This window comes from Festucalex cinctus, chromosome 2 (assembly GCF_051991245.1).
Source record: "Festucalex cinctus isolate MCC-2025b chromosome 2, RoL_Fcin_1.0, whole genome shotgun sequence".
NCBI lineage: Eukaryota > Metazoa > Chordata > Actinopteri > Syngnathiformes > Syngnathidae > Festucalex > Festucalex cinctus.
In genome coordinates this window covers 731,198-742,719 of record NC_135412.1, presented here as the reverse complement: position 1 = coordinate 742,719, position 11,522 = coordinate 731,198, and the positions used below count along the sequence as shown (strand labels likewise).

General features: G+C 38.9%; 1 long non-coding RNA gene across 1 annotated transcript; it reads left to right on the top strand.

Annotated features, from left to right (window-relative positions):
• The first annotated feature begins 3,131 nt into the window (after positions 1–3,131).
• Positions 3,132–9,060, top strand: LOC144014897 (uncharacterized). Its single transcript, XR_013282626.1, has 5 exons — positions 3,132–3,161; positions 3,274–3,335; positions 7,395–7,565; positions 8,215–8,283; positions 8,838–9,060. It is a non-coding gene; the product is annotated as an uncharacterized LOC144014897 (long non-coding RNA).
• The last annotated feature ends 2,462 nt before the right edge of the window (positions 9,061–11,522 follow it).

Below are 11,522 nucleotides of genomic sequence, written 5' to 3'. Positions count from 1 at the left end.
AATTATCTTCATTGGTTTGCATGAACCGACTGAGGGGGCTCAACACCGCCTGCTCCACATGACCGGGCCTTAATGGGCACAAGAGGTGGTTCCGGTCGACCATGGAGGCCAAAATCCAACACTCAGTAAGCAGAAATGTCATCTTGGACTACGAAAACTGCACTTAAATTGTTGTTGTTGAGGGCCAGTTTTGCTGTTCAGGTTGGTCCTTTTTGTACATCTTATAGATTAAGACATGTTGATCACTCTCCTGAGCTCACATTTAAAAGAAGTAGCATTTACAGTGTATCGAATTCTGTAATGTGAGAATGCTGTATTGCATTCATAACATCTGTAGGGATTTTTTTTTTTTTTTAATTATTGTTATTTGTATGTCCATTGCAGCTGTTTGCTTCTGCTTATCTGCTTCAGTGGGTTTGGTTGGAGCTTTTTAAATTGCTGTCTACAAAGTGCAGCTGCTGAAGTGGAAAGGTGATGTAGGAAGTTGTGGTTATTTTGGATGCTGTACAGACTGTTATGGCTTTCTTTCTGCCAGCTGCGCGACATTAAGCCAAGGCTAATGTGGCGTCGGGAAGGATTCAAATTATTTTTTTCTCATTGTTGTTGTTGTTGTTGTTTTAATTGCAAGGCTGTGGGCTTCATTGTATCCTTTGGTGTATCACTACTAAGCCATCGTATAGATATGGATGGGAGTGGGTGCAAGACAAAAAAAACAACAAAAAACTTTATAAAGACACTCTCCTCCCCGTGCTCGAGGCCCCGATACAACATTGTGCATTTGCACAATCTCCTCTAGACTGCGCTAGAGGTCGTTGGACAACAAAGCCACAACCTTTCTTCTCACAAGTGACCACATATTGCTGGAGGACCCTTACATACACTCTCCACCATGATGCCCCTTTTCTGTCCGGATGGCTCAAGTGTCCTTCGAGGCCAAAGCAATCCCTTCCATGTTTGCAGCCACTCACTGAATCGTATGCATTGTCAAATCACAATCATACGACGTAAAAGGGCCCGAAATTCAGACAGGGGCTTTGAGATGCATGTGCCCGAAGTCCTGCTGTGTATTTTCTGATGATCAGCAACAACAAGTGCCAGTCATGCAATAGTTACGGACTCAAGTACTCAACAATTTTGGTCATTAATCATAAAGTGTTAGCAAATCATTTGCATAAGAAATGCATGGCCAGCTAGGTTGAATATTTCATGTCTAAAGATTTGGCTCCAGCAGTGGGCTTCACATCCTTAAAGAGCTCACACATAATATGTGAGCAGCAGGAGCTTGTTGTTTTTTTTCTTCTCCTCAGATCGAAGGCTCCAAAAGCCATCAAGTAATAAGATGGCCAAATCTCAAAGCGGGAACTTCTCTTTTGTTATGTGCAATCCTATATACAAGCATTTTAACAATGACAACTCTGACAAGTCAATATGAACGGAAGAGTTTTGATTCTGTTAGTCAAGCTTTAATGTATGGATATAATTTGAGTGGATCTTCAGAGTTGTCCTCATGGAATGGAAATCGTGTTCTCTTTGCCACAGTTAAGACGGCTTTGCAATACATGTAGGACAAAGTTACAATTTCAAAAGGCTCCTTATACCTCACAAAAAAAATGAAGATGACACCGGACCAAGGTTATTTTAGTTAAATTCATGTGAACATTAAATTTCAAGTAAACAATAAGATACTAAAAAAATTGGGCCTTCTAAATTCTATTTTCTTATGAATTTATGGGAAAAGAGTTATTAAAATAACCGATTCATGGTTTTATGAATTAATATCAGGCTCAAAAAGGAAAATCAATTCAATATTGATTATTAATTTTTTTTTTAACCCAGCTCTGCCATTTTATTGTCGTCGCAACTTAAAATAATGTCACCAGTGTCATAATTACCACATGCCATAAAACGTTTTTCTATTTTTTTTTTTACACAAATTTTTACTTTTTTTCCCACTTCTGTGGAAATGTTTGAAATCATATTTGCCTAGTAATTGTATGTTGCGAAGCAACCACAGTTAGCCAAGAGTCTGTCTGTGACCACACATGCTACGTTGTTTTTTTTTGTTTTGTTTTTTCAAAAAGACCTCACAGCGATTGGCCTCCCTCCTTTCCTCCTGCCGTCTATTCTTCATTATCTAATTCAAGTGTCAATTTTACGCCAACGCCTGCGTTGACCCTTTCTTCCGCCATTGTCTCTGCTCGGTAGGGCAGCACGACTGTCACTTAATCGTCGATCCAATTAATTTGGGGAACCTTTCTGTGCTTCTTTACAAGCGCGAAGGCGGCTGAATATAAATGTGCAACAAAAGGAGTAAGCGAACACAGGGCGGTGTCATTGATTGACACAGTAGCCAAAACTCCTGTGTGCTGCCATATAATGCCGGCTCGAGTTATGGAACCTAAGCGGAGAAAGGTTGGCCGTGATGAAAGAGACAAACGTGTCTAATTAACTTGTGTCAAATAAAAGTTTCCAGCTTGACACAAGTAACTCAGCTTTTTATAGGTCTGCCTCCTGCTGTTTTTTTTTTTTTTTGTTTACTGAACTGATGTCATTTTATTTTATTTTTTTGTGCAGTGCACACCTGGCATCTCTATGCGCCATTCTTTAGTGTCACGGACATTTTAAAATGGTCTGAAATTGAAGGAAGGCGGTAGCTATTCTACTCTGTAATTATGCAAGTCTTTTGTTAAATCTGGGTTTAAGTAACCTTTTTTGCCTAATTGGACATATTCCCAAAGGTTTCATGACAATCGGTGCAATTGTTGAAGTTGGCCAAAATCCGTCATAATTAGGATAAGACCATAATTATCTACTCGCATTGTTGCATAGTGTCGTACCCAAAATCTACATATTTGCTGTCATTCAAGCATTGACTATGACATTGATGGGGCATACAATTCATTTGTAAGAATTAAATGAATGACTCAATGATTTTGTAAATCGACCCGACCCCGGATAAGCGGTAGATGATTAATGGATGAATATGGAACATGGGTACCAAGACGACCTGTTGAGTGTATGCTCTTGCCTTTATAAATTATCTTTGATATACAGCTGCGCTCGGTCATGTGACCGCACGTACCACCAATAAGAGCCGCTTATGGTCAGCAGTGCGGAAGGAGCCAGGAAATGCGAGTTTGAAATGTTTGTTGCGGATCGAGGTGGGTTATTATTATTATTATTTTTATTTTATTTTATTTTTTTGAAAGCTTTATCTTGAATATCGCTGTTATGACTTGAAACTTAAACGCCTACTTATTTGTTAACTTGTAGAGCCGACTGCCAGCACCGGACTGCGTTGTTTGACCGTCGCGGTTGTTTGAAAAGTCGTGTTGGTGAGTCACGTGTTAGCATGAGCCATTCCTACGGCGCTTTGACATGGTTCTCAAACGATTGTATAAAATAATGAATGAAGTGATTAATGGTACTGATTATTCACTATTAGTCCTTATTTTATGTACAATGTTTACAAGGTTTTACCCAGCTCATTGGGGTGACCATAGTACTAGCATGAAAGAACGTCAGAGGCGAATCGGTGCAATGGCGGCGATACAGATGGCAAATTCACAGAATTCACATGACTTAACATGACACTAGATTCATGCTGTATTGCTCAACTCTTCTGGGGTTATGCGAAGGTGCCCAAGCACACCTTTTACAGCATTAAACGGCACATTTACATTCTGCACATCGCTGGACAACACGATTACTCAAGTGAGCGTTTGCAGTGACTGCTTCGTCAGTGAACAAGATGTAAAAGGGCAATTTGAAAATGATGTAAAAGGGCAGGATCCTTCATCTCACTTGGTGGTATCTTGATAACTACCACTCTCAAATTGAATTTAACTTTATGATTAGGGGTTAGGATCTAATAGATGTATTGTGTATGTTTAGCAATTTACAGTAATCAATTATAATGTCTAAGAAATAGGGGTGTCAAAATGAGTGCGTCTGCGATTGACTGGCAACCAGTTCAGGCTGCCCGAAGCCAGCTGGGATAGGCTCCAGCATTCCCGTTACCCTTGTGAGGAATAAGCGATGAATGGATGGAAAATTAGTGTGTTCATTTTGAGTTAATCTAAAGTTCCTTTAACGCCACTATTTTTTATTTTTTTTATTTTTTTATTTTTTTTACGTACAATTAATGTCCCCTGCTTGGAAAGCATGTACTGGGGGAATTCCTGTTGCAACGCAGCAGACGCACCCTTGTCAAAATGTCATGGTAATAAATGTAATAATATTGCATATATTTGTGTAGACTGGCGTCAAATTGTATTTTGCAATTTTTAAAGTTTGCGGAATTTCACAAGTTCCCTATGTTGAAGATTAGATAGCTCTTAATATGAGAAGGAAAAAAAATTCACTGAGCTGTCAGCAACATCTTAAAAATGCAATTATGCCATCTAGTGGCAGATAATGACCTCAACACAAATCAATATTGCATTCGTTTTTTTTTTTTTTTTTTTAAGTTTTGTACAGAACTATTACTGTATCATTTACTAAAAGATGTGGCAATATTTTTTTTTTTTTTAGCTTTTATGCTAACAAGAATATGAAAACCTAGAAAAAAATATTTTAGCGTACATTTAGAACAGATATTAAAATTTGCAATTAATTGTGAGTTAACTATTGAAGTCACGCGGTTAATTAAGATTAAAAATTTCAATCGCCTGACACCCCAACTAAGAATATATAGATGACTTATTTATTGGTTTTGATTCAGCATTTCAATCACAACCTGAGATTTGTGGGGGACTTCACATTTGAAATATTGTCTATGCTACACTGACATTTCTACACACTTTACTGTATGTGTATGCAGTATGTATATTTATTGCTGAGTATGCGTTTTCGGTAGTGAGCATTGACTTAGTTGAAATATACTGTATCTGGGGCAAACGTTCTTTACCACCATCTAGTCGTAAACATCTTGATTTTGAGCACAAGGACAGGACAGCAGATAATCAAAATGGCCCATGCACTTCAGTCATCAAGCGTGTGCAAGGATTGCGCATCCTCAACCATGTGAAACGTTGTAAAAAAGCAGATGAGGGCAAGGCAGAGGTAACTACACCAGGGGCTTAAGTGTCTTAAGTGGAAAAGAAATCCCACAGTCTATTAATTTTCAAATGAAGTGCTGCCGGCTACCGCCCATTCTGTCCTTGGTCGTAAACATATTGACGCGGAGGTTATTGCGCCAGTCTTTAGGTGACGATCCCTTCAGCGCTCGTCTCCGTCTGTCCCCTCGGGATCTTCTCGTCTCCAGTCTGTGTATCTTGGTTGCACCGCGCAATTATCATGTCACGTTAGCGAGCAGACTCCATGCTGGGCTTAATTTGCCCAAACCTGCCTACCTGATTTCAGTAATTGCACTGTGGCCTCATTATCTGATCTAGCTGAGCAAGTGCGTGAGCGAAAAGGCCATGAGGATTCGTGTGTGCCAGCGTGGCAATTTCCTGCCTCGTTTATGCTCAGGTTATACCTTCGATTACAGGTGAAGTCACTGCTGTGCTCCGCACGTGGCGCAACTGAGACCTCCCATTCACTAAAACGGGCTTTTGTTTTCTTTTCCTGCTGTGATTCAAAGTAAGAGTGCAAATGGTGACTGCTGCTTGCGGTTCACTAAGCAACAAGAGGTCAAATGTTGCTCGAGCTTTGTATGTTCTGAATATCACTTGGCCTGACATCTGCTTCTGCTGTGGATCAGAGATGATCCTTAAAAGTCGTGTCAATGTCAATGGTTCTGTTATGTCACACTTAAATGCGCTACACCACATAAAGGCACAAGGCTCCTGTTTTGATCAAGCAGAAAGTACACAACATTTATATCCCATGTGGGAGTCGAGTTTTCTCACTGGGAAATATTGTGAAAGGCAGTAAAAGAACTCTTCTATCCCAAACCACTTGTTTTCGACCGCAGTGGTACTGTATCTATAAAGCGATGTTTCCCACTTGTCACTGATCAAAGACACCCAACGGGCTCTTTACTCATAACGCCGTGACATCATATGTCGCTGATTAGAGGGCTTATGTACCATTTCTGTTTTGGTATGAATGGCAACAGGTGGATACACAAGTTAAGTTTATTGTACACATGTAATTGTTCTGCATGTCACTCTAAATAAAGTAGCTGGAAAAGTTAAATGAACAAAGATGTATTTGTAATAAATAAATGATCATTTCAATAGACATTCGGTGTAATTGTGTAGAATGTGTCCACGTGCACACCTTTAAACTTGACGCACGCTTGAACACATTCTAAAAAAAAATAAAAAATTGTTCAAACAGGTGTATCAGAAACATTTCAGTACTCATGCATTTTTGATGCAATTTGTTTTTATTGAGTACGTTCCAAATAATTCTGAGTCTTCTTCAGTAATGTAAACTGTTGATCAGGAACATTATCCATACAGTACACACAGGCCAGAAATACGATGGGACATTTAGAGTCAAAACAATTCAGAAAATACTCAACATAGGGGGAAAAAATAAATAAATACATTTTGTACAACTTCCCCCCCCCCCCCCCCCAAAAAAAAAAAAAAATCTTAATGTCACATGAGACACCAGCGTATCCCACTTAATTCAGTAGGCATCTAAAGGAGGGACGGGCACCTTATTAAACGATGGAGGCGGCACCCATCAGCGCTACTGGGGGACCACATAGGACCACACACAGAACCAGATGTATGACAAAATTGTCATTTTAAGAGCAAAATATGTGTATATGTCTGCTTATTTTCCATTTTTTTAATTAATTGAACTAATATACAAAATAGTATCTGAACTCATTTGCTCTCAAAAACGTATAAATACCTTCTATTTTAAATATTACTAGCGTCCCAAAAACATAGTTATACATTTGTTTTTGTTATGCTAGAGCATACAGAAGGCTTTGATGCTGCCTCTGAACCGAAGAGAATGCTTGAAGCAATGGTAGTTATTATAAAAATGGCCAGCAGGCGTTAGCAGAGTATAAGAGATCAATTAGGGTCGTGTTGCAAAAAGGCTCTTTTCCTAATGTTTTAAACAGATTTGTGAATAATGATGAAACTTAGTTATCTTCTAATACTAATTGCTGCATAACGGAAACAGAAATATGCTTTTTTTTTTTTTTTTTTTCTTCCTCCCCTGATGAAAGAAGAGACTAATCTTTCTTTTGGTAGGTTCCATGTTTTTATAGCAATAGAACACAATATTCTGTGGGCCTTGCAAAATTAGTCAAAATCCAGTAAAACAGGAGCAAATTGGATAAAAAAAAACATTAAAAAAAAACATACTGTGAGTGGTTTGCGTTTTAATTCCAGTGCAAATAAAATCTGTTTCCTATTTTACCAAATAAAAGACACAATGTACTTGACCTAATTTGCCTTCTGGCTTCTTCTCTAATGCAGAAGTACAGTTTTTGGGGACGGAGATGCTCTTGAGTGATGTCGACATCTAGTGGTGAACACTGTTACAACGTTTTGTAAATCATTTTTTTAAATGAAATAATCATGGGTCACCCCGAATATGGGCCCATCCATGATCTCAATGATGAGCGTCAACTGGCCTAACTCCCCAAGGTGGGTTTTTGTTTTTTCATCTGTTTTTCTCGTTTATCTCAAAATGTCATGACAGAAGACTACCGGTGACGACTAAAACGTGACGATGATCTTAGAATTAGAAAGTGAGTGTATTGTAAAATGAGAAGTTGGTACATACATTATGATCTTAGCTGCTCATTATAATATGGCATCAGATTCACACTTAAATCTTATTAAAAGTATATATCTTACATCTAAAAAAATGAATCAATAAATCTGCTTACTCTTTTTATGAGAGGTGCAGATGTTACATGAGTCTTTGTGTTGCAGTAATCTCTTTGTGCGTCACGTGTGCTTGTCATTCATCAAAATGAAGGTTAAATTCAAGTTTTGTTTTGTTTTTTTTACATTTTCTATAGCAGTAGACTATTGATAAATTTTGTGTCGAATTTCTGATCAATCTCAATTTGAAGAAATTGTGCACTTTCTGTACTTGACTGCAACCTGCAGTGGTGTTGATGTTGTGGATTCGGTGAGTGAGTGAGAGTGCACACGCTCCGTTAAATCAATTATGTCTTGAGAGTTGCAGAAGCCTGTGCAGAGATAATTACTTAGGAAGAGTGATCAGAGCCTAATCTGATGATGATGATGATGATGATGATGCACTATGCTACCCACTCGCAAGCAGACTTGATGAAGAAGCACTCCTGCGGGAATGGACCTGGCTGTGAAGATGACACATGCAGATAGACGACAGGCAAGCGTGTGTGGTGTCATCATTGTGACACCAATTCACTGTGATTTCACGCTACAAAATTCCGAATGGTAGTTATAAGCTCATACTTTTGGCTGTTACAGTAGCAAAGTACAGTACGGTATTTACAGAGCAAGAGTCCGAAACAAGGGCCAAAGCCCAAGTGAAAGCAGAACTGCAATTCTGAAGAAATGGGAGAAATAGGATTTTAAATCAATACTTGATTTAAAAGAAAAAAAATCATGTTATTAAGATATCTGGAAACTGCTATAATGTGTGGGGGGGGGGGAATTATTTTTACTCGAGATTACCAGTTCTTTTTTTAAACAGTGAACAGTAAAATGTCATTTTATTGTGTTAAAATGACAAAACTGATGTTGTAAAATTTAATGTCAAAAATATTTGTGTGTCTGGGTAAAAGAAAATGGATGGATCTGCAGTATATGCTTTTGGAAAAGCGCTCTTCATTTGCTCCCACAAATTGATTTTGACAGCCCCGATGTTTATCGTCTTCCTGTCTGATTTGAAGTCTTCTGCTGGTTCTGTTTTGTCTTCAGCTCGCCTGTCTCTTTCAGTCCACGTTAAAAAGGCAAGAAATAAACCTGCTGTGGGGTTCCAGTTTGCATAGTGGGAAGCCTTCCGACAGGTCAGACGGCTGAAGTGGCTTTGACGGAGGTCAACCTGCAAGTAGGGTGATTTTGCCTTTAATGCGACAAGCTTCTTGCATGAAAGGTTGGCTGACAAGTTACCTAAAAGCCACTTAAGTAAATGCAATGTGATGCTTATGGGAAATACATGTACTGTATAGAAAAATAGAATAAAGGACATTCATCATGAGATAATAATTGATGTCGAATTCTATCAGTCATACAATTATTTTTCTGAAAAATAAATGTAAATTTCTCCTTGAATTTGTAGGGAATTCAAGACCAAAGCGTAGGAGACACAGTAGCTCTTCCAGCCAACAATTGTTGTTTCCGCCACTATGTCAAGCAATTCACTATGTATTCATTTAGGACTACCAACTGGAATATTTAATTAATTGAAAACATGCCAGTCAAGTACTCGCACGCACTTTTACTACGAAGCCAGAATGTGGCTGGCATTGTCATTCAGAAATGAGCAGTGGCGTCCCTGAAAAACACATTGCTTACATGACAAAATTACGTTCTTCACAACCAAAACATGGCACCGTTTAATTTGATGTGAATCAGTGCTCGGAAGTACCGACCTAAATCGGTCCATACCACAAAAAGTACCGTCTTCGGTACCCATCCCTACTGGCAAAGCACAGATTTTTATGAGGACTGGAGTAAGCATGCGTGCGGTGATGTGATGACCGCAGGACTTCCATTCTACATGTAAATCCGTGGATGAGCGGCACGCGCCGTAACAGCTTTTGGAGATCGACTCATGCATTGTCTAGTACGTTCTTTGCACGTTGAGAAGTACCCGAAGACTCAAGGGAGATTTTTAGAAGTGCCGGAGCTCCGTCCCGGTGCGTTCCGGCCCACTTAAAACACTGACGACAATATATGTTACTCCAAAACCTTTATGTAACTTTCCGCATTTACCCATGTCATGGGAACGAACACCCCTCCATGCTATCACAGAAACTAGCTTTTGAAATGTAGCAACAGACTGTGACAATGGTATTCCGTGTTTATGGTTTTTGGCCATGCACAGATTTCTCCAGACTTTTAGAATCTGTCTATGGGCCATAGATGAGCTTTTTTGGAAAGTATTGTCAGCTTCCAACTCAAAATGAGAGAAAATTCGTACAAAAACCAAAGTAATGTTCATCAGTTTGAATATCTTGACTTTGTAGTGCATTCAACTGAATATCGGTTGAAAAAGGTGTAATAATGATTCTATATTTCTGTTTTTATTTACGTATTAAACAACTTCATCTTCATCAGATTAGGGGTTTGTAAGACTAGGGCAGAAAAGTGGTATTAATTAAACCCTGGAAATACCGCCTTTGTACCATTTAAATGGTAATTAGTACAAGTACTAAATGTATTATGCTGAAAATTGGTGAACCTCATCCTCAGCAAAATTTGAATTCCCCAACTGTTGGGGTTGTGCTGTTGGTTTGTTCTTTCAGAAATGAAAGTAAAATGGCCACCGTGTAGGCTTGCATGTTTTCCATTTAACTCTCGCACATAAATCAGCTATTTCTGTTTGCATTCTTTTTAAATCCCTCCTGCAGACTTGACAAGAGATGCACAGGCAATTCCTGAGTACATCCTGCTCTATGAGATGTCTTAAGAACAGAATGGGGCCAATAACAGGATTAAATTTTAGTCAGCCGCCATGTCTGAAAAGCCAAAGAAAACAGGAATACAGACAAATTGGCACGAGTAGTGTTTCATAAAATGATATTGTCACTGCCTTTTTGTCACCAACAGTCACGGCAAACGCGTAGGCGCTCCCACAGTGACAAGCAATCAAAACGGGGACCGATCGCTCCTGACATATCCATTTTCTTAGTACTTATCAAAGATTCTGAAGCATTGATTCCGCGTTAGTGTGGGCAAGCAGAAATGAACCAATCCAGTGATCTGTCGGTGCATAAAGAACAAAATAATGGTGAAGCATGAAACCAATTCAAATACTTCTGTCATTTCCATATGCAAATCCCAAGCTGGCAAGGTCTGGCATAATGCATGACGGTGTCTGGATGTCATATTTTCAGTTATACTTGGCTATCGCCAATGGGTAGGCAGAGACATGCCGCTTCCATGCCAGATGATCCTATTTGTCCACTCAAAGCGAAGAGATGATGTCATCTTTAAAACCTGGTCTGGGTCTTGTTGTTGTTTGCCTTTTTATCAGTCAAAATTTCAATCAATATGCACTACTTTAAACTTTGAAAAATGGCATTAGAACATTTGTTTGCTGTATTCACAACTGTCAAACGCAACCATCAGCTCATTGCACCATAGCTGGGCATGGTAAATACAAATTCAGTCATGTACCATCTCAAATTCCGATACTTTCACTTGACATTATACAACAATAAACAAACAATTTTACCATTTATCTTCTTCCAGGTGTAAGAGAATGAGTAAATTAGCCCGAATCATGGTAGTACCCTAAAGGTAATTGAATGAAATCATTTTTTCTTATTATGCATCCATTCATTCATTGTGCGTGAGCTCTAATCTATCTCACCTGAATGGGTGACAGGCGGGATATGACTTGGACTGCACGCCAACCTGGTGCACAGCATCTGTCAT